The sequence below is a fragment of the Cebus imitator genome, unplaced genomic scaffold, assembly GCF_001604975.1.
Source record: "Cebus imitator isolate Cc_AM_T3 unplaced genomic scaffold, Cebus_imitator-1.0 Scaffold75, whole genome shotgun sequence".
Taxonomy (NCBI): domain Eukaryota; kingdom Metazoa; phylum Chordata; class Mammalia; order Primates; family Cebidae; genus Cebus; species Cebus imitator.
Window position 1 is genome coordinate 7,597,537 of NW_016107390.1, and position 27,082 is coordinate 7,624,618.

The following is a 27,082-nucleotide window of genomic DNA, read 5'->3' on the forward strand; positions in this document are numbered from 1 at the left end:
AGCCCTTTATGCTAAAAACTCTCAATAAACTAGGTCTTGATGGAATGTACCACAAAATAATAAAAGCTATTCATGACAAACCCACAGCCAATATCATACTGAACGGGTAAAAACTGAAAGCACTCCCTTTGAAAACTGGCACAAGACAAGAATGCCCTCTCTCATCACTGCTATTCTACATGGTATTGGAAGTTCTGACCAGGGCAATCAGACAAGAAAAAGAAATAAAGGGTATTCAATTAGGAAGAGAAGAAGTCAAATTGTCTCTATTTGCAGACGACATGATTGTATAGTTAGAAGACTCCACTGTCTCAGCCCAAAATCTCCTTAAGCTGATAAGCAACTTCAAAAAAGTCTCAGGATACAAAATCAATGTGGAAAAATCACAAGCATTCCTATACACCAATAACAGACAAACAGACAGCCAAATCAAGACTGAACTCCCATTCACAATTGCTACAAAGAGAATGAAATACCTAGGAATACAACTACCAAGGGATGTGAAGAAACTCTTCAAGGAAAACTACAAACCACTGCTCAAGGAAATAAGAGAGGACACAAACAGATGGAAAAATGTCCCATGCTCATGGTTAGGAAGACTCAATATTGTGAAAATGGCCATACTGTCCAAAGGGGTGAGAAGGAGCAAACATACCTCTGGCTCTCAGAGTCCAGGCTGCACAGAACACTGGGTGGGTTAGGAAGGAAAGAGAGGACCGAGGCCTGCATGCTACACAGAGGGATTTGCGTTTCTGACTGGAGTCTATGAAAAGATGAGGAGCAGAAGAGATGTGATGAATGTGATATTTTAGGAAAATGATCAGGCAATATTATGCAGGGTGGATGGGAAGGTGAGAGATAAGAGCCAGCTAGCCAAGCTACGTAATTACTGGCAAAACTCTAGACCTAATTTGATGAGGGACAGTTATCAATCATGAGAATGAGAAGGAAAGCATGGCAGTCATTTTAAGGACAGCCTTGCACACCTTGATGACAAGTCTTGGTGACTGAGGAAGGATTCAAAGAAGGGAAAGAAGCACAGAGGACCCAGAGGGAAACAGAGTTTTCAGTGCCATGCCTCCAGGCACCCTTCCGTCTGGTCTTGCTCATTAGTTTATCAGTGTCTGCCAGAGAGAGAAAGCTGTCTGCAGACCACAAAATCCAGTGAAGAACTGGCAGAACTAGGACCAGAAAGTCCTCCAAATTCTGCCTAGTTGAACTGACTTTAGGAAGATGACGCTAAGTGGTGCTATGTACAAGGTTCTATGCTTTGGCTTAAAAATTTAACTGTACAAGTAAAAGAGAGCAAAGAACTTCAGTCAACTGCATCGCAAGTCAGAAAACATCTTAGGAACTTTAGTTATTATTAAGAAGACACCTGAAGAGTAAATAAGTCAAGGGTTAAAATGGCTGGTAAAAGTGTCAAGTGGGTTATAATCCTTTAGTGGAATATAGCTGGGATAAGGGAGATGGTAGCTCTTTTCCTCCAGGCTCATATCTACAGCACGTGTTCAGTCAAAGGAGCTGCCCTTTCAGACGAGATCAGGTGAGCTCAGGGTGGTATGATAGACAGGAGCTGCCCTTTCAGACACAAATTACAAATTGAAAACTTCCCAAAGCTGCTTGGTAACTTAGATAAGGAAACACTTCCTGGAGTATGAAAATAGGAGGAGTGTGCCACAGTAAAATAATAACATCCCACACACTTTTCTTAATTTTCCTCCCAAACACTCAAGTCTGTAGGCTGCAGGTGCTTGACTTTGTCTCTAATAGCAACATGCCCATTAAGATGCCAGTGGGACTCAAAACCATATCCTGTAGGGGACAGGGGATGAACTGATAATGTTTACCTAAGGAAAAGCTTGTTTGATAGCTCTTTTCAAAGTTCTGAAAAGTTATCAAATGAAAGTGGAATTAGATTTGTTCTTCATAATCTTGTCAGAGGGCAGTACCAGCATTAATGCACAGAAGTTTCAGAGTTTGGGACTTGCTTTTTAGAGCAATTTTCTGATGGTCAAAGATGAATATCTGAAAATTACACTAACTTGTAAAATAGTGAGCTCCTTGTCACTGAATGTGCTCATGCTGACATTAAATGAATACCTGTTAAAGATGTTATAGAGGGAATGGCATATATTAGATGGGATGTCAGGTTGATAGCCCCAAGACCCTTTTCAAAGGTAAGATTCTAATGTTATATAACACCCAGTTCACAAGATTGGAGAAAGAAAGGGAACACTGGTACCTTGGTAGAAAGGTATACAAGTTGATAAGCAAAGAGCCCAGTAGCTTGTTATCTGGTATTTCTTTGTGAGGATCTGTTTAACAGATATCAGCTTTCTTCCATGAAAAAATAATAAAAAGAATTAGCTATCTGCAGGCATAGGAATTCAGGTTTCTTTTTTCTTCCAGAGTGAAAGAAAATGAATCCTGAGAAGAGAATGAAAATTAAGACTAGAAAAAAAGTAAAGACAACAGAACATAAATCTAATTTTCATCCCTATTTTCTTAAGGCTGTTATCAAGTATAGTTCTGATATTCTAACAAATATTTAGAGAGTTTTTGGTCACATTTTCATGTTTAATGCTGTTAGGTGTCAGAAATATGTTTTCCTTATTCTTTTGGGTATGCAATTTGTTATAACCAATTTATAAACATTTAGTCATATTCCTATGTTTGATAAAATAATTCCAATTCTGAAAAATTACACAAAGGAAATAATGTGGAATACACAAAAATGCTTTATGCATTAATTTTATTGTTATGAACAATTAGAAAAAATTAAATGGCACATGACACAACCACTTGTCTTACTCAGGTCAAGCTGCTATAACAATATACCACGGATATGGTGACCTAAGCAAGAGAAATTTATCTCTCATAGCTCTGGAGTCTGGGAAGTCCAAGATCAAGGTGCTAGCCCATTCAATTCCTGGTGAGGATTCTCGTCACTTGGCTTATACAGCTGCCTTCTCAACACATTTTCACATGGCCTCTTCTTTGTGCAAGCGTGCAGGAAAAGACAAAGTGAGATGGCTATCTCTCCTTATAAGGGCTCTAATCCTTTATAAGAAGGCGTAGGACTGAGGCACTAATCCTATCGGACCTCATCTAAGGGTAATCACCTCCCAAGAGTCCCCTCTCCAAATACTATCACATTGGGAGTTAGACTTCAACATATGTGTTTTGGAAGAATGCAATTCAGTCCATAATATTACACGAAAATGAGTTTAGCCAAACTATGCAGTAAAACAGAACATTCTTTTAATACATGAAATAATAATACAGAAATAACACATGCACTATTATTAAAATCATGATGAGAAAAACTTAGAAAAAAAAAAGTCTTCAAAGAAAAATGCCAATATGTTAACTGGGGTTGACTCAGTATGATAAACTATGAAGGTTTTATTTTTTCTTCATTTTAAAACTCTTTACTTTCCAGGTTTGAATAAAAAAGTATATGCAGTTTTAGAATTGTGCTAAGAAAAGGGAGTTTGTGAGAATATACCTGCAAGTCAACTTGTGAAGAAGAATTGATTGAGAGATAATTTTATTACTTTTGAAGTGCATGTGGCTCTGTGAGGCAAGAGGGACACAGACAACCCAGGCCCTGGTCATGTGGAGAGCTGGCACCTGTATACTTTGCTCAGAGCTCAGAGAGCACATGGTTGGCCCTCAGTGTTTATTAAACTCAATGTTTCTGCCATAAGATAGCAGCTGGATACTACAGGCAACCATGGGAAAGAAGAATTGACTTTGCCAAAAGTGCATATGCTTGACTAGAGTGTGTTATTGATACATTTCATTGTATCTGAAATGCTATGCCCTGCTGATCAATTTAGTAGCTTATAGTGTTAAGTATTTCACTTCCAAAAATGAGAAAGGTAATTGATTCACTTTCACTCTCTGTAGATGAAGTGTTTGAGTAGAATTCTAGAATGTCAAGATATCAGATATGCATGTTCCTGCCTTTTGAGAGGTCCACAGTTCAAATTAAATTCCTGCAGCATCTAAAGAATAAATCTGCTTTAAACTTGTAAGCTGCTTTCCTATATGCTATTCGAGCACTGTAATATTCCTTTTAGACTAATGACTTAGAAATAATGAACTTTTAGAAGGAAATAGGAGAGTGATTTCTCAAGATTTGAAATAATCTAGTCTTAATTATGTAGTAATGTCAAGTATAGACATAGCATTCATAATACCTGTCATGGTACACAGTTTTACAAAATAATAATTTCCTTTTAATGGCTGTTTTTAGAAAATGAATTTGACAAACTTGGCTTGTCAGTTCTTTCTCAGAACCTCTTTTTAAAAATTGCTCTTGTGTATGAATAATTCTCCATTCTGTCTGCATAAAGCCAGAGACATGAAATGCAGTCACCTTTCCCCGCTTGCTTTTCTGTACTGCCAATTCTCTTTCACCATCTACCAGGACAGTGGTATTTGATGCCACAAATATGAAGAAAATGATTCAGGGAATTGTTTTCTTTATTTTCCTATTTTACTTTTTTTTTTTTAAGAAAGAACTGGAAGGTGGTTTCTATATGTACCTCTAGACCTCTCTACAAACCACTTTGGAAACAATCCTGCCAGCAAAGTGGCCAAATACTATGGGAGGCAATGGAGAAATCACTGCAACTCTACCCTGAGCAAGGCCACAGGTTTTAGCTCTTCAGCCTTTGGACTAGTGGAGTAATTCTCAGTTCTTTTAAAAATACTGTAGCTTTAAACGTCTATTGCCTCCCTCTCTCTTCCATGTCTTGAATTCTTCCTCCTTTGCTGGGCTTCTGATCTTAGGCACTGGTTTCTCTGCACTCAAACCCACCCGCTTTCTATCCTTGTCATTTATGAACCTTTATTTTCCCTGATACCATTTTTACTCTAATACTTTTCTTTCCAAAACATGCTAACTGGTGATTTTATTTTGATAGTTTACTGCTTTGACATTGTATTAGTCCGTTTTCATGCTCCTGATAAAGACATACCCAAGACAGGGCAATTTACAAAAGAAAGAGATTTAATTGGCCTTCCACGCAGCTGGGAAGCCTCACAATCATGGTGGAAGGAAAAGAGGAGCAAGTCACATTTTACAGGGATGGCAGCAGGCAAAGAGAGAGCTTGTGCAGGAAACTCCCCTTTATAAAACCACCAGATCTCATGAGACTCATTCACTAATACAACAACAGCATGGGAAAGACCTGCCCCCATGATTCAATTACCCCCCACCAGACCCCTCCCACAACATGTGGGAATTCAAGATGAGATTTGGGTGGGGACAAAGCCTCACCATATCAGACATGCTGCCATATTGATATTACTTGGGTATTTATTTTACTTCATTTTCACAAGAAATCTGGGAGATTTTGAGGGGCTATTGACTAAAATTATCATGCTTAGTTCCCTAAGCTTGCTACAGTTATTCCCTGAAAAACAATAAAGGCTCAAACTTGTGTTATAAGCTTCGGTGATAAAAAAAATCAACCTTGGGCTATAAAAAATTTTTAAACTACTATTATATGAACTGGATTTTTCCCTTAGTGGTCATATTTAGAGGAAATGAAAAAGATTTTATTTAGATGACTGCTCGTTTTAGTTTTCGTCCTTAGGCTTCTCTGTATACTCTGAGCTTCTACAGCAATTGTGTATTATCCAGTTAACAGAAAGCTAAATATCATAAAAATGAAAATAAAAGATATTTTAACACATAACTCATATAGTCTGAGTCTGTACAAATGCCAAGTACACAAACATGCCCGTATGCTACTGAATCTGTGTACTTTAAGAGCAGATAATATTAATTATTTATTTAATGCTGACTACCTGGCAGGCTCATCTGTAGGAGCTTTTCATGTCTTTTATTGTTCAATCTATACTTTGGCCCTGGGAAGCGGATGTTTCCATAAGTCTCATATTAAAAATGAGGAAATTGAAACTCACACAGTTTAAGGATCTTACCCCAAGTCACTAGGCATGTAAAAATGACAGGTGAGTGATGAACCCTAGGAGAAAGGCACCAGGGTCCACGTTTCAGCCAAGACACCTACACTGTCACTCAGATGACAGCATGAATTTTTATAGTATTTTACAGTTTACAAAAGACAGCACTTTTTATGGTACATGACAGTTTACAAAACATAGCACTTTTTGCCTTGACATAAAATTTCTTGACAAGCCACAGGGCAGGTATAAGATTTTTGATATAAGATATCCTGACAAGCCATAGGACAGCTATCATTATTTCAATTTTAATGATGCAGAAACTGGAGTTTAGGGAGGTTAAATGCCCTACCCAAGGCCAGCCATTTAGCAAACAACAAAGTTAAGACCAGAAATCATGTCTTATGACTTCAAGCCCTAGCTTACATGTTCTCTGTGTTGTAAAGAACAGTCATAGGAGAGTATATATTAGTACATACATGGGAAGGTGATGTTTAACACAGAAGTAATGCTACTATATATAACAATGCATATACAGGTAATTCATTCTCTAAAACAAAGGGAAAAAATCAACATAAATCATTTTGAAGTACTTAGTGCACATGAATTATGCAAATTATCAAGCATATTCCCCAAACAAGTAAAGTTAAATAACTGTGTAAGTCTAGTTCAAAATCTAATTATAGAATAGCAAACCAGCAATATTTCAAAAAAAATGAAAATTTTTTCCTGGCTCTTAAAACAATTGTTTAAATGAGTTTTCTTTCCCTTTCCTTTCCTTGAATTATGAGTACTCTAAGGGAAAAAATCAGTCCATATAACTATAATAATAGTTTTAAAAACTCTTATAGCATAACTTTGCATTTTTATCACTGAAGCTCATAAACTGAACTTGAGCCTTTATTGTTTTCCAGGGAATACTATAGCTGAACACAGAGCAATAAGGATGATGATTTTAGTCACTAGCCCCTCAAGAACTCCCAGATTTCTTATGAAAGTGAAGCAAAATGAATATGCAAGTAATATCAATGTGCCAACATGTCTAAGCAGTAAGCTAAATTTTCTTAAGTAACAATCTACAAAATGCAATTTTAATTTGTTAGTACTGTGCCTAGAAAGAAGTTATACAAAATATTAAAAAATAAGATGGTATTTTCTGTATAAAAATTGTACACTGAAAAGCATTCAAAAAATGAAAGTGAAATATTTGAATAATCAGTTCCACCTTTCTTTGCATCATTATTTCTATGGCTCCAGTTTTGGTCCACAGAACAGACACCAGTGAAAGATAAATAAAAAAAAAAAAAAGGCAAAAAAAAAAAAAAAAAAAAAAAAAAAAAAAAAAAGACTGGTAAAAATAAAAGCGTAGTTTGTGTTAAAACAACCCATACATATTAGTAGCATTTTAAAATAAAAGATAACTGATTTTTGTTTGTACTGAAAATACAGATTAAGATTAGTGTGATAATTTTAGGATGTTAACTTTATCTTAAAATACAAAGGATGACTCAATTTTTCTTCAGTTCCATTTTCATATGCTCACTCATGTGCAAGAGAATTGAACATTTTAATACCTTTGATTTTTTAAGCTCTTATCTTTAAGGTAAAAATGAAATAAAATGTTTTTACATTAGAAGAGAGGAAATCATCTCTACTGTTATAACACCAACCAGCCAGAAAATATTAACTCACCATGGTGCAAGAGTAAATTCACATTTCATAAGCACTTTCTGCCAAGTAGTATCTAAGACCTTGCCTTACTTTTTGGAACCTCAAGCCTTGTTTTAAAGATTCTGAACTTAGAGGGCTCATTTGCCCAAGGCCAGTGTGTGGAATCAGAGGCATAATCACATGCCTGAAATGGATAAACTCCCTAGGACCCATGACAAATGATTTGTGCATTGTTCTACAATGAGGCAGAGGAGGATCTTACATTCACTGTGTGAATTCACGTCTCAAGATACTGTGAAATTGTCTTCATTGCAATCATACGTTTTTAGGTGTATATTGATCTAATTCTTTATGAATAAAACCCGTTTGAGAGGTGGAAGAGTTCAATCAGTTTTGACACATGTAAATATCCTCTAACTAGGTTATACATTTTGGAGTGCTTATTTTTTTGTCTTTAATTCTCTTAAGCTCCATAAGATGTCTAATGGTCTGAAGCCTGCATATCATACAAACAGTATAATCCTCACTGCATCCCAATACACAGTATCTAATAGATGAATTATTGCTATGTGAAAAAAGATTGGAAATCATCTTTCTGAAATATGGTTTTCTGCCATTCATTTATTAGGCAGAGGCTAACACAGCTTTTATTCCTATTGGAAAAATAAGCCCCATCAGGTATGTAATTGAAGGAAACCCTACACGTTTATCTCCTAATCTAATACCACCAAAGCATTAAATGAATCCAAATTAAAGGGTATTCCTACATTTCCCTTGTATGGCATACCCCAACTGTCTTTTCACTCTCATGAGACATGGTCAAACTATGTGCTTGCCTCAAGCCTTTCTTTCCACCCTCACCTTGTCCTCAGTATCTTGAGTTTCCCCACCTCTCACCTCTATCGAGACAATTACAAGGAAAGGCTCTCCAATTTCTAAGGTTTCTTCTAATTAAACCAACTCAAAAATAATAGAATTATGACAGTCAAGAAGCAAACTTGTCTCTATATACCAGTCTGCTTGGGCTGCCATAACAAAATGCCACTGGATACCTTAAATGACAGACAATTGTATTTCACAGTTCTAGAGGCTGGGAAGTTTAAGACCAAGATTTCGGCCAGTTTGGTTTCTGGTTAGGGCTCTCTTCTTTGGCTTGCAGAATGCCACCTTCTCACATGGTCTTTGGATGGGGAGAGAGAGAGAGAGAGACAGAGAGAGACAGAGATCCTACCCTTATGGCCTCATTTACCCTTTATTACCTCCTAAAATCCGTATCTCCAAACATGGCCATTTTTGGGATTAGGGCTTTAACAGAGAAATTTGGGGGGGCTTCAAAATTCAGACCATAATACTCTGAAGAGTCTAAGAATTATTAGAACCTTATGAACATAAAGAAGATGGAGAGAGTCTATTTTAAACTATGCAGCCATGATTTTGTAGAAAGCCAAGGTAACAATCTCCATACTTTTCCTTCGAAGCGATGTGAAGAACATAAGGAGGAAGCACCGGTGTGCATGAACACAGAGTAGGGATATAAACACTGCACATGATCCGGTTTCTTACTCCTAAATGCCCTTGAGATGTACATTTACAAAGCACATGAATAAAATTCACAGAAACTGTTGGAAAAGATTAAAGAATTAATGTAAGGTCAGAATGTACTGAAGCCAAAACAAACAGATGAAAATCTATCTTCTGTTTAGCCAGGTCCTTTGAACAATTAAATGCCACAACCTCCTTTAGGTCCCAATCCTGCAACTTTCCAAGTTTCACCATGGAGAAACGTTCCTTTCTCCAGTGAAAAGCCTTTACATTGGTTATTGCTGTCTGTTTTATTCCTTACAGGAAGAGCAAACAGCACTAGCATCTTCTCTCAAGTAGCTCTTCCGAGTTCAAAGATAGTTCAATTTCCTATTGGCAAGCCCTTCAGTTTTCATGACTTTTCCTGCCTCTTGTTAGGCTATTCATTTTTGTGATTATCCTGCAAACTCTCTTCAAATTCTCCATGTTCCTCTTGAGTAATGGAACCAATATACTCATTAGAGTCTTACCAGATTTCAGCATAACAGCAGGATTACCCTGTGGTCCTTTCATGTTATTTTTGAATACAGCTGACAATATTTCAAAACAGTGAGACACATAGTTCCTTCTTTCACCTCAGCTGCTATGTCTTATTCAATGAGAGTTCCTTAAAAAAATTAACCACAGATTTTTAATTATCTTTGATACAGAAATCTTCTCTGAGCAGATTGAAACTCCAATGTGTTGATTCTTGGACCTTAATTCATGTAAACTCTATAGATACTCTGCCCCATCGGAAAGCTTGGTCCACCCATACACAAAGTTCTCAGGAAGAAAAGGTGTATCATCATGAACACGGCCAGGTCCTTCAAAACACACATGCCTAAATGTATCTCCCTGCCTGACTGATACCAGCCTCTTATTATTTTTCTGGAAGATATTACTATTTTGCTTAAGATGCCTAAGAGCAAGACCCCTTCTTAGATACTGAAGAAGGAAATCGGAGTAGACTTCTGTAAAGGAGTCTCAAGGAAACCAATGTAAGACATTGGTGACATTTAAAATCGCCAACTCATTTTGAGATTATTGCATCCCCTAGGGTCTCTTGCCCCAGGATCCTTGTCAAAACACTAAAATAAGAACTCTTTGATTTCATGACTTCACAATTGATCTTTCCAGACACTTAGTCTTTAGGGCATATTCTCAAATGGTGTGTCCTTCGGGGCTTGTAAGTCCTGAGTCTAAAGTAGACATCCAACTTCACATCAAAACATGGAGAGAGACATTTCATCCACTGTTTATGTAAATATCCAAATTAGGAGACATTAGCATGACTGAGGAAAAAAATGTTAATACCACATAAAACATTTAGGTTTCATTTAATATTAAGAATGACTGTTTTCTCCCTAGGAACAATACTTATAGCTTAAAATGGATGAATTACTGTAGAATAAGATCATCAGATAGACATGAGGGACATAGCTTAATATTCTAATCTTCTTCAGGTAACAGCTTGATAGTTACATTCTCAAGTTGACATTTTGTTTAAACTGAATACATAGACTGTATTATCTACGTCTCTTGGCTAAATAATGAAAAGCTTGTAGCTTCTGACCTTTAAAATATTTTCTTTTTTTTTTTTTTGTAGGAATCAGGAAAATGTTCTAACAACATGTTGAGTGAGGCAAAATTCTTTGAGCAAACACAAAGGCAGAGCCACAATATTTTAAAAAATTACTCTCACAACCCAACCATTGCAAGTAATCTCTTTTTATGTCTGAGGGAATCCTGCAAGTTTCAAATAAAAGCCAAATGCTTCCTGAAAATCTTAAGTTCGCCCTTGAAACCCGCCACTGCCCAGCTCTCACTCTGTGACCATGGAGTTCTAGTGACTCAAATGGCCCTGGATTCCCCCAGCATCAGGAAGGGCTCAGCTCAGGGTACTTCCCATCAGAGCCCTGCAAAATTTCCTGAGCGATACAAGTTCTTTGGTTCTCTTGGTCCAGCGTAGAGAACAATAGCTAATGGTCACAGCTGACCAAAGGTGTCTGCTATTCTGCTACCTGCACCTGGGGTCCAAACATCACAATCACTTCTTCAACCCCAAATCCTTTGTCATTTCTCATTAACCCTCTGGATTCCTGTCTGCTCAGATCACTATATATACATTTAGGTATTTTGTGACAAGCAGATTAATTAGAAATAAATATATATTTTAAATTTTTCAGCTACTACATGTGACACAAATATCCTGAATTTCTTGGAATGCTAACAAAAACAACCATATGCAGCTCTTTAAATGATGATCTTTTCCCAAGCGGAGAAGAAAATCATTTATTGTGAATTTCCATATAAGGGGTAAATTTTGAGAAACACAGTCCTATTTTTAAGTGATTTTTTTTTCTTAAGATGAGAAAGTACTTTTGTGTGAAATATGCTCAATTTATGTTAATGTAGCCCCTTTTCTTGGTGATTATTTTGCCTAGCTGGGATTGATTTAGAAATATCAGGGCCGGGCACAGTGGCTCATGCCTATAATCACAGCACTTTGGGAGTCCCAGGCAGGCAGATCATGAGGTCAGGAGATTGAGATCATCCGGGCCAACATGGTGAAACCCCGTTTCTAATTAAAAAAAAAAAGTTAGCTGGGCACGGTGGCACGTTCCTGTAGTCCCAGCTCCTTGGGAGTCGGAGGCAGAAGAAGAGCTTGAACCAGGGAGGTGGAGGTTGCAGTGAGCTGAGACCATGCCACTGCACTCCACTCTGGTGACAGAGCAAGAGACTCTGTCTCAAAAAAATAATAATAATAAAATAGAGAGAGAGAGAAAAAAAAATTCAAGTATTATATCTCCAAAAACTTGCTTTCATACTAAGTTGGAGAAATAAATTGAAATGTGAATCCATGAAATTCTGAGTGGTATGGCAGAGGAGAATATATTGCCTTTGAAGAAAAGAACTCCACCCAACAACTCTCTCTGTTTTAGAGTCAAGCAATCCTTTAAGCATGTACTAGGACCTTATGGGCACAGAAGCATGGGCAGTCCTAGGGTCCTTGTCTCTTCTCACTCTATGTGCTCTCCCTGGGCAATCTTGCCTCTCCCAAAGCTTTCACTGGCATAAAATAATGTGGAATATTCCCAAATCTCTCCTAATTGGACAGCTCCGGACCAAAATCCATACCCTGGACACTGAATATCTACATGTGTATTTCAGTACTTTCCACCTTCCTCTACCAGGATATAACCTCCATCTCCTTCATTTCATTTAACGGACAGTCAGGGGTAGGGAGTTGGGGAGGGATAACATGGGAAGAAATGCCAGATATAGGTGATGGGGATGGAGGCAGCAAAACTACATTGCCATGTATGTACCTATGCAACAATCCTGCATGATCTGCACATGTATCCCAGAGCCTAAAGTGCAATAAAAAAATACATATATATATATATAATATATATACATATAATATATATGTATAAATAACCTCCACCTCAATAAAGGCACAGACTTTTCCATTTTATTTGCTTTCTTAGCCTCAGTGCCTAAAAGAATGTTTGGCACAGAATATGCAGTCAATAGCTATCCCAGTGTTAGGATCTCTCAGAGAGAACTCTTTGAAGATACAATGCAAAGTTGTTGAAGTAAAAGGAAATCCCTCCTCCAACATAAAGTTAATACATTTGAGGCATAACCGTATGTTTTCTAATGTGCAGCACTATTAAAAACCTAATTCATAAGCCCTTTTATTTTGTAACTCTTTTTACTCTTATTAAAAAATACTTTAGAGAAATTTACATTTTTATTCATTTTTTCATTCCTTTATGCCATCAACATTTCAATAGCCTAAACTGGAATGTAAATCTTTCTGTGCACAAAGGAAGCGATCAAAGCTAAGGCAGCAGTTGGTTCCTTATCCTCTTGCATCTTAAATTTTTGACATTTCAATATGGAATCCTTCTCTGAAAAAAATAAACTAAACTGACAAAAATCTCATCCTATATTTTTTTTAACAAAAAAGATTGAGTGATTATTAAATCACATTTTCACTTGAATTGTTATTTAAAACTCCCATAGAAAGGGTTAGAGAATTTGTAAATAAATGTAGTAGTATCGTATTAGAAAGAAGGTAGTATATTTTAATTATTATCTTCAATCTTTAATTATTGAATCTTTGAATGGAATCTTTAATTCTAACTTAATGATGAATTAACCATAATATTGCAACCAAAGTGATATACACTTTCATTGTATGTGAAAATCAAGGGAATAAATAAGATTGCGGTTCAAGTTTATCCTAAGAACACAAAATAATTTAACGAAATTAAAAAATGTCTATATTATTGAAAGTTATGTTCATTGAGTATTACCCTGTTTTCACTCCAACATAGATTCTTCAAAAGTGCTACTGTCAATATTTTGTTACTCGAATTTTAGTTACATGCTGTGTGTAAAAACACAGTTTTACAAGGCTCTGGACGTTCTATTAATTTCAGACATATCAGCAGTATTCATGATATATTAATGACACGGTGCCCAGCCCATATATCATCCTTTCTTATTCGAATTTGTAAACTTTCAGGGATTACCCAGTATCATCCTTAAGGTAATCCCTGAGGCATTTGCGTCTGGATAATTCTTTGTTTTGGGGGAAATGTCCTGTGCATGCCAGAAAGTCTGCATCAATACCCGTTAGGGGTCACACCCAGGGACTGGGTCATAGCAGTGCCCTAGAGCAGCAAATTGGTCAAGCAGATTAAAGGGGGAAGAACTTACTTAACTTACTTTTGCGGTGGGAGGTAAGAATTCTACCACTGAACCACCTATGGTTTTTTTTCTGGTAAAAAAATGGTTTGTTAAAAAAATCTTCCCCCATATGGGAATAGGGTTTAGGAATCCTAAATACCTGAATTACTTATTCCCTGAGGCACAGTATGTTGTTATACTGGAGAATGCAATTTAACTTCAAAGTGAAATTTCACAATTGCTGAGAAGGATAGTTTGACATGTGAAAAGCTTGTTATTATTGTTAAGACCATCCTATTGCTTTGGATCGTCTATTTTTTTTCTAAAATGCAAAAGTAAAGTAAAATATAGCATATCATCTTTAACTGGGTTTAAGCTTTGCCAAGAAAAGTCAGAGATTTCATAGAAAAATAGAGAGGCAAGAGAATAATCCAAATACTTCTTAGAAAGTTTACTTAGCAAATGTATTACCTGACTGGATAACTTCAGAAGCTATTCCGTTGTTCACAAGTATAGCTGTTTCTAGACAAGACTAGTGTTTGCAGAGATGCTGTCATTTTTTTTTTTTTCCGAGATAGAGTTTTGCTCGTTGCCCAGGTGGGAGTGCAATAGTGCCATCTCAGCTCACCGCAACCTCCGCTCCTGGGTTTCAGCGATCTCCTGCCTCAGCCTCCCAAGTACCTGAGATTACAGGCATGCACCACCACACCTAGCTAATTTTGCATTTTTGGTAGAGATGGGGTTTCTCCATGTTGGTCAAGCTAGTCTTGAACTCCTGACCTCAGGTGATCCGCCCACCTCAGCCTCCCAAATCGCTGGGATTACAAGTGTGAACCACTGAGCCCAGCCACCATATTTTATCTCTTAACGTTTGTCCACATGACTCTAGCAAAGTTGTTAAGGATAAGAGGCCTCAATTAGGAATCTTTAGACCTAACACAGCACATCTCCTTAATACGGCAGAAAGAAGTAAAAAGACTTTAGAGATAAAAATAATGATGAAGAGAAAAGATGTGGGCAGCTATGTCTGAATAAAATCTGTATGGGCTGCTAATAAAAGTTATTAGCTTTTTTGACCCTTTGACTTTGTCTACAAACCTTTAAAAATGGTGCCTCTCTCTCTGCTTCAGCAGAGCATACCAGAGAGTCTCCTAATCTGATGAATTACCATTTTTATTGCTCATTACCTACTTCATGCATCTAGTTAACTGGTTAAGTCAGTTCCTAGCTTGGTATAATTTCATCTGCTTGTGTTTAAAATAAAAACTGCATTAGATGTGAATTATTTATTCACTCATTCCACAAATATTTACCAAAGTCTAATATGGCCTAAGCATTGAGGCTGCTGGGAGAATACATCTTTTGTTCCAAAATAATCAGGTCCAAAAGTCAATACGTTGATCAATGGGTACAAAGTTACACTTAAAAAGGAGGGATAAGTCTCTATAACACAGTAGGGTGACTAAAAATACTATGTTATTTATTTCAAAGTAGTTAGAAAAGAGGATTTTGAATGTTGTTAAAAATACTGTATTGTCTATTTCAAAATAGCTAGAAGATAGGATACCGAGTGTTGTTACCACAAATAAATGATCAGTGTATGAGGTGACAGATATGCTAAATAGTGCGATTTAATTTTTATACAATGGACACATGTATCCAGACATCACACTTTACCCCCATAAATATGTACAATTACCATGTGTCAATTAAAAACAAAAAGTCAATAAAAGGTGCCCAAGAAATAACAGGTACAAAAAAAGTTTGATATAACAGTAAGTAGACATTAACAAACATATATTTTTGAAGTATTTGTTGTATTAACATAAAATAATACAAATCTGAACAATCAAATCAAAATTACCAAGTGTCCATGTTTTACCTTTCCTATAATAAACAGAGGGCGCATTTATATTTTACATTAACTTTTTTTAATGAATCCTAACCAGTTGCATGTCAGTTTTTTAAAGGGAGTTAACAGCAAATAAAACAAATGGGAGAAAATTCAAGATAAAGTAAGCTTAATCCAAGGTTAATTTCAAGCACTATTAATTTCTCTCCCAATAGCTGTTCCATGTAGTGGCAAAATGATAGATTTTTCAGAGATTTTAATCTTCCTTTGTTCTGAACCCAGACATTCAAGGATATAAGGAATTTAGAAGAAAAAAAAAAAGGCTCGACATTAGCTGAAAAGCTTTGCCTGTGCTAATGTACAACTCTAACATTTAAGGGACATTGCTGCCTGAATCCTTTCAAAGAAATTCCTAAAATGGCATGAAAGGAATCTGTGACCTCATTACAGCTCTATTCATGAAGGAGAAGAATTGTATACAAGGCCAGTCCATCTTAATCCCAAAAGAAAACACAGAGATATCTCATTAATAAGCACTGTTCTGTAATGTGTCTCTAAAGATGTTCAGTGAGTATGTGCTTGTGTGTCTCTGTATTTTGGTCCCCATTTTTATCCCAAAATAAGGATTTAAGAGGAAGTTTAAAAGATCGACTGTTTTCTTAAACACAGAATAGCACTGCACAGGCATATTATTGGGGGAAATTAGATCCACAAACACACTTTAGCTTTGCTGATGAAAATAATTTAGAATAAAGAAGGTAACCATGCCTCACATGTTGATCAACAGCTTATAACATCTTTTTTTTTTTTTTTTTTTTTGAGACCAGGTCTTGCTCCCAGGCTGGAGTGCAGTGGCATGATCATAGCTCACTGCAGTCTTGACCTCCTGGGCTCCAGCCATCCTCCTGCCTCAGCCGCCAAGTACTTCAGACTACAGTTGTGCACCACCACAGCAAGTGTATTTTTAAATTTATTTTGTATCACTATGTTCAGCTCAGGCTGGTCTCGATTCCTGGTCTCAACTGAATTGCTCACTTTGGCCTCCCAAAGTGCTGGGAGTACAGGCATGAGCCACTGCACCCAGCCTAATTTATAACACCTTTATTGATCAGTTACTTCAATGTCATATACATGTTTTTAGTTACATTTTTAAACACAGGGCCTTGATCTTTCTAGTGTAAATCGTGAAACATTGATGGGTTCATGTTGAAGACAAAGTTGTTACCAGAATAAAACAGTAACTGATTGTGCCATGCACCAGGGTTGTTGGCACAGACCCAGATTTCCATTTAGCTTCCATGTGGTTTGAATTTATCAATTTCTTTATAAATCCCAATTAAAATATCTCTAAAGGCATCTTTTCTGAAGAAAACCTTCTTATGACATTCCATCTTCTTTCCTTCCAATGGGAAATGTAACTACCCAACCACCCACATAAGAGTCCACAGGAAAGATTTCAGTAGCTAAAACAATGGTGATATGGTTTAGCTGTATCCCCACCCAAATCTCAACTTGAATCACATCTCCCAGAATTCCCATGTGTTGTGGGAGGGGTAGGTAACTGAATCATGGGGCCAGCCATTCCCATGCTATTCTCTTGATAGTGAATAAGTCTCATGAGAACTGATGGGTTTATCAGGGGTTTCTGCTTTTGCTTCCTCCTAATTTTCCTTGCCACCATGATGTAAGAAGTGCCTTTGGCTTCCCACCATGATTCTGAGGCCTCACCAGCCATGTGGAATTGTAAGTCCAATTAAACCCCTTTTTTCTTCCCAGTCTCAGGTATGTCTTTATTATCAGCCTGAAAACTGACTGATAGAGTAAATTGGTACCAGTAGAACGGGGTGTTGCTGAAAAGATACCTGAAAATTAGGAGGCAACTTTGAAACTGGGTAACAGGCAGATGTTGGAACAGTTTGGAGGGCTCAGAAGAAGACAGGAAAACGTGGGAAAGTTTGGAACCTCCTAGAGATTTGCTGAATTGCTTTGACAAAAATGCTGATAGTGATATGAACAATAAGATCCAGGCTGAGGTGGTGTCAGATGGAGATGGGGAACTTGTTGAGAAATGACTCTTGTGTTTTAGCAAAGAGGCTGGTGGCATTTTGCCCCTGCCCTAGAGATCTGCGAAACTTTGAACTTGAGAGAGATGATTTAGGGTATCTGGTGGAAGAAAATTCTAAGCAGCAAAGCATTCAAAAGGTAACTTGGTTGCTTTTAAAAGCATTCCATTTTGAAAGAGAAACAGAGCATAAAAGTTCAGAAAATTTGCAGTCTGACAATGCAGTAAAAAAGAAAAACCCATTTTTTGAGGAGAAATTCAAGCTGCTATAGAAATTTGCATAGGTAGCAAGAAGCCTAATGTGAATCACCAAGACCAAGCGGAAAATGTCCCAGACCTTCCCGGCAGCCCCTCTCGTCACAGGCCTGGAGGCTCAGAAGGAAAAAGTGGTTTCATGGGCAGGGCCTGGGGTCCCTGTGCTGTGTGCAGCTTATGGACTTGGTGCCTTGTGTCCCACCTACTCCAGGCATGGCTGAAAGAGACCAACATAGAACTCTGGATGTGGCTTCAGAAGGTGGAAGCCCCAAGCCTTGGCGATTTTCACGTGGTGTTGAGCCTGTGGGTGCACAGAAGTCAAGAACTGAGGTTTGGGAACCTCCACTTAGATCTCAGAAGATGTATGGAAACACCTGGATGCCCAGGCAAAAGTTTGCTGTTGGGGTGGGTCCCCCATGGAGAACCTCTGCTAGGGCAGTGCGAAAGGGAGATGTGGGGTCAGAGCCCCCATACAGAGTCCCTACTGAGACTCTGCCTAGTGGAGCTGTGAGAAGAGGGCCACTGTCCTCCAGACCCCAGAATGGTAGATCCACCAACAGCTTGCACTGTGCACCTGGAAAAGCCACAGACACTCAATGCCAGCCTGTGAAAGCGGCATTGAGTGTCTGTACAGGAGGGAGGCTGTACCCTGGAAAGCCACAGGGGTGGAGCTGTCCAAGACCATGGGAGCTCACCTCTTACATAAGCATGACCTGGATGTGAGACCTGGAGTCAAAGGAGATCATTTTAGAGCTTTAAAATTTGACTGCTCCACTGGATTTTGGACTTGCATCAGCCCTGTAGCCTCTTTGTTTTGGTCAATTTCTCCCACTTGGAATGGCTGTATTTACCCAATACCTGTACCCACATTGTATCTAGAAAGTAACTAGCTTGCTTTTGATTTTATAGGCTTATAGGCAAAGGAACTTGCCTTGTCTCAGATGAGACTTTGGACTGTGGACTTTTGGGTTAATGCTAAAATAAGTTAAGACTTTGGGGGACTGTTAGGAAGGCATGATTGGTTTTGAAATGTGAGAACATGAGATTTGGAGGAGCCAGGGGTAGAATGATATAGTTTGGCTGTGTCCCCACCCAAATCTCAACTTGAGCGGTATCTCCCAGAATTCACACGTGTTGTGGGAGGGACCCAAGGGGAGGTAACTGAATCATGGGGCCAGTCATTCCTGTGCTATTCTCGTCAGAGTGAATAAGTCTCAAGAAATCTAACGGGTTTATCAGGGGTTTCTGCTTTTGCTTCCTCCTCATTTTTCTCTTCCTGCTGCCATGTAAGAAGTGTCTTTCACATCCTGCCATGATTCTGAGGCCTCCCCAGCCAGGTGGAACTGTAAGTCCAATTAAACTCTTTTTTCTTCCCAGTCTTGGGTATGTCTTAATTAGCAGCGTGAAAATGGACTAATACAAATGGTTTATACAGTTACTTAGTAGAAAAAAAAAAGGTCTCTTCTATAGTTCAAATAAAATGTTATTCATTAGTGGGAACGAAAGTCATTTACATGTCTGAGCAGCAGGAGAAAAGACCTCAGCTACAAGCACTCCAACCACATACACACTAAATCCTGCTATTCTGCCTAAAAATTCACCCATATCAAATTTTTCTGGGTGAATCATGCAACTTAGGAAGGATAGACATTTAATACACTTTGGTAACTGTGACATAAAATTAATCTTATTATAGTGTCACTGCCAAATTACAACATCCCTTTGCTCCCTATGTAAGATGTGATCAGGACCCTGATTAGGTGGCAATCTATAGGATAGGTCAGCAATACCTGTCCTTTCTACACTTGTGAATTACTTTTGGCCTAAGGATCACTATGGGTCACTTCTAGGAGGAGAAGACCAAGCAGAAGGTACTGTTACCGCTTTTGTACGCTTTCTTCCAATTGCTCCTAAAATTTAATGCTTTAATGACTCAATCCTTCAGCAAAGCCTGAAGTCAGATTCTTTATTCAACCTCAGTATAAATGATCACCCTAAATTATTATTATTATTACTATTATTGAAGATGGTGAAGCAGGAGTCAACCAGGTATTTTCCATAAAGACAATTACTCTTGTTGTTGGATGAAGCATGGATTGAATAGTATGAGAATAGAAATAAGATAACTTAGGGGCTATCAGAGAAGATGGTGAGATGAGGAAGTAATGAATGTAACCTGGACTTGGGGAATGTTTTCACACAAAGAGAAGTGAAGGTATTAGAACAGCGGCTGCACACTGGAATAATTTGAGGAACTTTGTAAACATTCTGAAGCCCAAGGTCCACTCTAAGAGGTGCTGATTTAATTTTCTGCAGTGAAGCCTGAGCACCAGTATCTCTTCACAGTGAGGGCCGAGACCTACTGGCTCAGAGTGGACTGTGGACTGCATGGGTTAGACGTAGAAATTTACAGGAAGCATTTCTGACCATTTACAGAGAAAGAGAAGACTGGGAATCCGAAATTTTATGTGAACGGTCCTGATTTTTTGATTTGGCAGCTTCTTAATTATCATGCATATAAATTTGTGTAGGCCCAAGATAAGTAATAAAATAAATGAACTAAGGTGGATAGAACCAGTAGATGACCAGTCACGATTTCTGCCTTAAATCAGGGACATTAATCTCTTATTGTGGATTTCAGACTCTCACAGAATGTAAAAGTAAAACTCTTTGGAGAACCTTAGAAACACATCCATTAATTACTACACACAGCTCTAAGAATAAACGTGACCAGGTACATTTGGGACATTGCAATTTGAGGTGAATTTATCTATGCTCTCTCACTCTCCTTTCCTCCCATTCTGATTTAAATCACAACACTTTCCCCAAGGAAGTACAGAAACCTTCCCAAGGCCTTTGCTAAGTAGTAGAGCCAGGTCTTGAACTCATATTGATTAATTCTGGTCTGTGCTACTTCCCAATTTCCCAAACTTGATTTTCAACAGACTTTTTTTGGGGCAGGGGAGGAGGCAGAGGCAGGTGAGTTATATATATTTTTCCTGTTAAAAATAGAATTTATGGGGCACTTTTCCAAATATGTATCTGTATTTTAACAAGCCTGCTATATTTCTAATTATATTTTTAAAAGTTGCGTACAAGTAAGCAATCAATCTTGTAATAAAGTATCCCTTAGTCATTGCATACTATATATACAAACACACAAACACCTGCAATATTATGTAATAGGTGTAGTGAGATACCTATGTGTCATCTATTTTTCTATCTATCTATCTATCTATCTATCTATCTATCTATCTATCTAACCTATCTACCTACCTACATACCTATCTATGTTACATACTCACAAACAGTGCTCATCCAAGTAAGTCTAAATTAGACAGAAGCTACAGGCTGTTATATTTATATATTGGGAGAATCTACTTTCAGAATATCCCCTTCAAGATAATGCATTAAACACTGGGAGGCTGAGGTGGGTGAATCATCTAAGATTGGGAGTTATTATAAAATGCCATATATTTTTGTTCTTATGTAATATTTATGTTGTCATACACAAAGGGAATAACTGTCACAAAATCTAAGTGAGTAGTCAATTAATTGATATAATTCTATTAATTAAGTCACATAGGTAGTCATTCTGTGATTTATTACACAATTTTCTCTAAGCATGGATTGATTTAGGGAGGGAAAGAAGTTGATATTTTTTCTGTAAGAATTTTGGACTACAGATACCACACTTATACCGGAGTACAGTCATATTTCATTCATTTGATTTCCATAGATTTTTGGCTAAATCTTATTTTCACAACCACATAAGCATAGACTTTCTCCTCTCTCTTCAAATGGCTATATTCTTAATTTGAGTTTATCATATAACAAAGAAAATGAAGTATTCTTCAGGAGTTGTAGATGCCAAAATATAAACACATACTTCTAAGTAGAAAAGACAAAAGTCATCTCTGACACATGAATTTAATTGCTTAGAGCAGATTCCATTCTCAGCAATCCATGGGAAGAAATATACATCCATAGTTATGATTCAAAAGTGTCAGTAAGCATGTATTGGAGGTTTTACATACCTGTTGCAGGTGGGATCATCAAACCAATCCAATGTATCGAGAACCGTCCTGTGTGTTGAACTTTCCTTGTAGAAAGAGACCAGGTGCCACGTCACTGCAAAAGCTAAAAATGAACAAGGGAAGGGGTAAGTTTAAAATAATATAAAAGAACAAGTAGTTCACTCGGATCACTGAATTGCGAGACGAAATACTAATTACATGATAGCTTTCAAAATTGGAGATTTATTCCAGCATTTCCAAATATGCTTCATCAAAAAATTCTATTAAAACATTAAAAAAAATTTTTAAGTTCTGGGGTACATGTGCAGAACATGCAGGTTTGTTACATATTATTCTACAACACCTGTTAGTATCCCGCTGAGGGAAACAATGAGACGCTGTAACCACCTGTTTGACACAGATGCCTCAGCTTATGGTTTCTGTCACATGGTCATCTGTCCTCAGTTTGAAACTTCCAATAATTGGGAGTACGTTATAAGCGTCCCCCACAAATATGTACACATACATACATTTATATTATTAGGTTGATATAAAGCTGCTATGGTTTCGTATAAAATGACTAATGTTTTCAAAACTCATATTGAAATTTAATTGCCAGTATAACAGTAGTAAGAGGTGGGTCCTTTCAGAGGTGATTAGGCTATGAGGGCTGTGACCCGAGCGGTGGGAGAATGCTGTTACCAAAGGTTGTGTTTGTCCCCTTCCTCCCTCTTTTCCTCTTTTGCTTTTCTGCCTTCTGCCATGTGAAAACACTGCATTCTTCTGCTATGTGGTGACTCAGCAAGAAGGCCAGATACTAGCGCCTTGATCTTAGACTTTCCAGCCCCCGGAATTACAAGCCGACACATGTCTGTTGATCGCAAATTACCCAGTCTGTGGCATTTTCTTATAGCAGCACAAAACAAAGACACAACTAGGTATGAGTTTCTCCTAAAATTTATAGCAAATACTTTAAGAATCACTCACTTTACCAATTCTATTTATTTCATGGTGACCAGTCTTTGGCATTCACTCATTATTTTGAGAATATTTACTAAGCAAATAATATGAAGCAGGTATTGGGTTAAAATATTAAATAGAGGCTTAGTCCTGTTATTAAAAAGCCAAGTCTAATGAGGGAAAGAGGCCAAGTTAGATGGAGATCACTCCCATCTAGGATACGGGAAGCTAAATCATTGCCAGTCCCAGGTGCAGAGAGTTAGGTAAGGTGACGTCATAGAGCAGAGGGTCTTTAACCTGAGTCTTGTTTGCAGTGTAGGAGAGTGATGGACAGACAAAGGGAAATGGGATGGGGAGGGAGGAGAAGGAGATCTAGCTGTCACACTCCCACGCAGGAAGTTGTGAGGGGGGAGTGTCACGTGCTGAAAGCTGCCCCAATGGGGGCGCACAGCATCATGAGGAAAATCAAACTTACACACACGATGTGGCAGAATATCCTTTTATAGATTTAAATGACTGCAAATCAGCCTAACGGTACAAAGGAACGCACATACCCCAAGAATTTTCAGAATTTGAAACTCGTTCCAAAATCCTTTGTACATATTACCTCATTCTGGTTTCACGATCTCTCTGTGGGTTGGGCAGCGTAAGTTCACCTCTACCATGTACTAGGGGAGACTAAGGTTAACGAGCTTGCCCAATGCCACAGGATGATTTGTGTAGACTGGGAGGAGAGGCTAAAAGTGGGGACTGGTCCTCCTTTCATCCCAAGGAGAGCTGTGATGCTGGGGTTCTTGAAGAAGTGTGGCACAATGATGAATGTGGTATGCTGACCATAGACACTATTTCTTGACAGTGTTGTGCTGTTATGTGCTACAGAATGGGCTCTGGGCAGAAATGGACTATTTCCAGTCTCACCCTTCCTATTTCCAATGTCATAACTGCAAGCATGGGGCAGACACACTACACTGTGATCAGGTCCACATTTTTTCACCTTGTGAGTTTCAACAATAGACTTCTCTGTAATCCACATGGCAGACATTTCAGGTTACATTGTACTGTCCAGCAACTACAGAAAACCTGGTCATTCTGTCTAAATCCAGCTGTGTATGATCCTCAATCTTCCCCTGCAGACTTAATTGTTATATATGAGCTTCTCTCAAGCTTTGTGATTCCCGCCTCTGGAATCCTTAGTACTTTTGTAACTTTGCTGGTGTAGCGTCTGGGGCAAGGGCCTTTGATGCTGATAAGAAGTTAGAACTGCCTTGTCTATTCAGGTAGAAAAAGGCTAGCACTTATTTGTAACAGGTGAAAACAGGGATAGTGGGCATGGATATGGGGGGAAGACAGGCTTAATAATGCAAAAATAAAGAAACCTTCTTTATGACACTTAATAAGAGAAGGCTCATGCAAAATAATATCTAAAGGAGCCTCTGAGATTCTCCAGGGGTTGTGAAATACAGTTGTTGAAGCTGGGAAGATTGCTGAGCAGTTTTTCACCTTCCTCTTCCCCCGCTCCCATTTTTTCTTTTAAACTCCTAAAGTGGAACTGCTTAGAATATTTCCTACACAGCTCAATGTCTTATCATGAAGGTGAGAGACTAGAGAATCTTTTGGCAGCCCCTAAATTGCCTCTCCCTCATGAAAGAGGATAGAATTTGATATTTCTAATGCTTTTCCAATTGAGAAACCGTATGCTTGTTACTGGCTTTCTGATGCCTTATAACATATTAGAAATTACTTTTGGTTTCAAAGAAGAGTGATTGCTTTAAAAGGCAGTTCCTGCTACAAATTCCCTCAAGATAGAAACCAATTTCCAGATAATGAACAATAATGCCTAGAAAGCAGACACTGGGGATGAGACAGACAAAATCCAAGTGGCAGTACCATTCCGAGATGTAACTTCTAGCAATGATCTTGTCTGGCAATTGCTTGACAAACTACACTTGTTATTACAAGACTTAAGCTTGTTGTTCTTGGGTGGGAGGTAACAGAAGATTAAGCTGAAGCATTATCTGAAACCAAGACAAAGAAGCAGAAAAACAAATCAGAAAGTCTCTGAGAAACCTAATGGGCAAAAACTTGGATAATATGTTTAAAAGAGAAACTGGACTGTACAGAGCATTCAAAAATGAGCAATTTATGGAAAAGTATTAATTTTTAATGTAAATTTGGCTGGGTGAACACAAGAAAACTCATGGGGTGAACAGAACTGACCTCAGTGATTTGCAATCTAATTCAGCACTTGCTATAGAGAGATCAGGTTTCTAGAGAACACTGATAACTGGGCCCTATTAACATAAATTCTGGCATGAGAAAGTGGGGTCTAGAAAACTTTGTATCAAAAGAACTCGAATGGATAATCCATGCAAGAAGAAGTCAGGAGTAGGAGGGGAGGTAGATAAAATTAGAGAAGCAGAGACAGCGAGGAGGGGTAATAACGTCCTGTATGGCCACCAAACCACAAGGCATTGATTAACTCACCAAATCGTTTCAGCATGCTTGTAACGGAGACACCATTGTTACCAATTTGCCAATGAAGAAATCTTTTTTGTGAGAGACTCATCCACTTGACATACAACAGGAAGAGACCTGAATTGGGATTCGAAACTGTTTGTCTGACGCTTAGGTGATTTTTCTAATTAAGCCACACTAATTTTCAAATAGTAAGTACCAAGTATCTTTTACCTCAATAACACTCAAAGAAACACAAATAAAAACAAAAATGACACAAGTTGCACTAGCTGCCAGGATAATTAACAAAAAATGATGAAACTTGGAAAAAGAACTAACAAATTTATGTTTTCTAGTGGTCCTGTAAATATGTACAGCCCAGCAAATCACTAATCTGACTTGTACCTATATTGGGCCCTTAAATATATTCCTATCTGTGGGTCTACTAATCCCACTCACAAATTATTTCATGACAATAATTTAAAGTTAAAAAAATGGCATTCCTAGGAAAATGATCACTGCAGCATTACAGGTTGAGTATTCTGCATCTGAAATGTTTGGGGTGTTTCAGGTTTCTGACTTTTTTTCAGATTTTGGAATATTTGCACTTCTGGAGCATTCCTAACCCCAAATCCAAACGTATGAAATGCTCCAGGGAGCACTTCCTTAGAGTGTCATGTTGGTGCTCAAAAAGTTTTGGATTTTGGCGCGTTTTAGATTTCAGATTAGGGCTGCTCGATCTGTATTTATAATAGTGAAAAACAGAAACTACTTGTGTATCCAACAGGAAAGCATTTAAGAAATGTTGGTATAGAAATTCCATGATGCATTAAGTAGTCATAAGTGATGAATAGGCAGCAACATGGAAAATGATAACAAAAACAGAATATATAATTATGTGCTCTGATGATAAATAGATACTATATATAGTAAATAAAAACCAAAAGGATGCTCAGAAAAAAATTAGTTGTGCTAGGGCAGAGTAACTATAAATACATTAAAATCATAATCTCATTCTCACAATATACTATGGAATTATACTCATTAAAATATACATTGAATAAAAATATAGACACAGAAATAAAAAGAAAACATAGCTGATATATGTGGTATATGTGTTTGCATGGTTAGTTTCCAGTATATACGATATTATTTTGTTAAATTATTAACTATTTGGTACTGGAGGAGGGGTGAAGGATATACATTTAGAGAGTATGATAAAAATCAATTTCTTATAATAACAACAGTTTACGAGAAATAAGGTTACACTAATAGGAAGATTTGTTGACAGAATTGCTATTGGATATGCGTTTAAATACAGGATCAACCGTCTTCCACTCTGCACTGCACATGTCACCTCCTCACATTCCCTCCATCCCATTCTCCGGACAAGAAAAGAGCTAAAGAAAAGGGCTGAGCTGCAGAATTCTCCTACTCCTTCAGTCTCTGCTTTAAGGCATCAGGCTATGGCCCAAGCATGTTCTCCAGCTCCAGAAAGCCTTTCTGTCTATTGCTGGGCAGGAAGAAGGTGTATTTGAAGAAACTGAATCTAATTTAGGGGTACTGCTTCCGTCTCATGAAGGAATAATGTCAAACTAGAAGATG

At 37.8% G+C, this 27,082-nt stretch overlaps 1 protein-coding gene across 3 annotated transcripts in view; it reads right to left on the reverse strand.

Annotated features, from left to right (window-relative positions):
• CHRM3 (cholinergic receptor muscarinic 3) overlaps window positions 1-27,082 on the reverse strand; it is a 289,205-nt gene that overhangs the window by 227,956 nt on the left and 34,167 nt on the right. For all 3 annotated transcript variants that reach the window (XM_017532125.2, XM_037739845.1, XM_017532124.1), the window contains one exon: window positions 22,085-22,187. The gene's annotated coding sequence lies outside the window, so the exon portion shown is untranslated. The remainder of the gene's footprint in view (window positions 1-22,084; window positions 22,188-27,082) is intronic.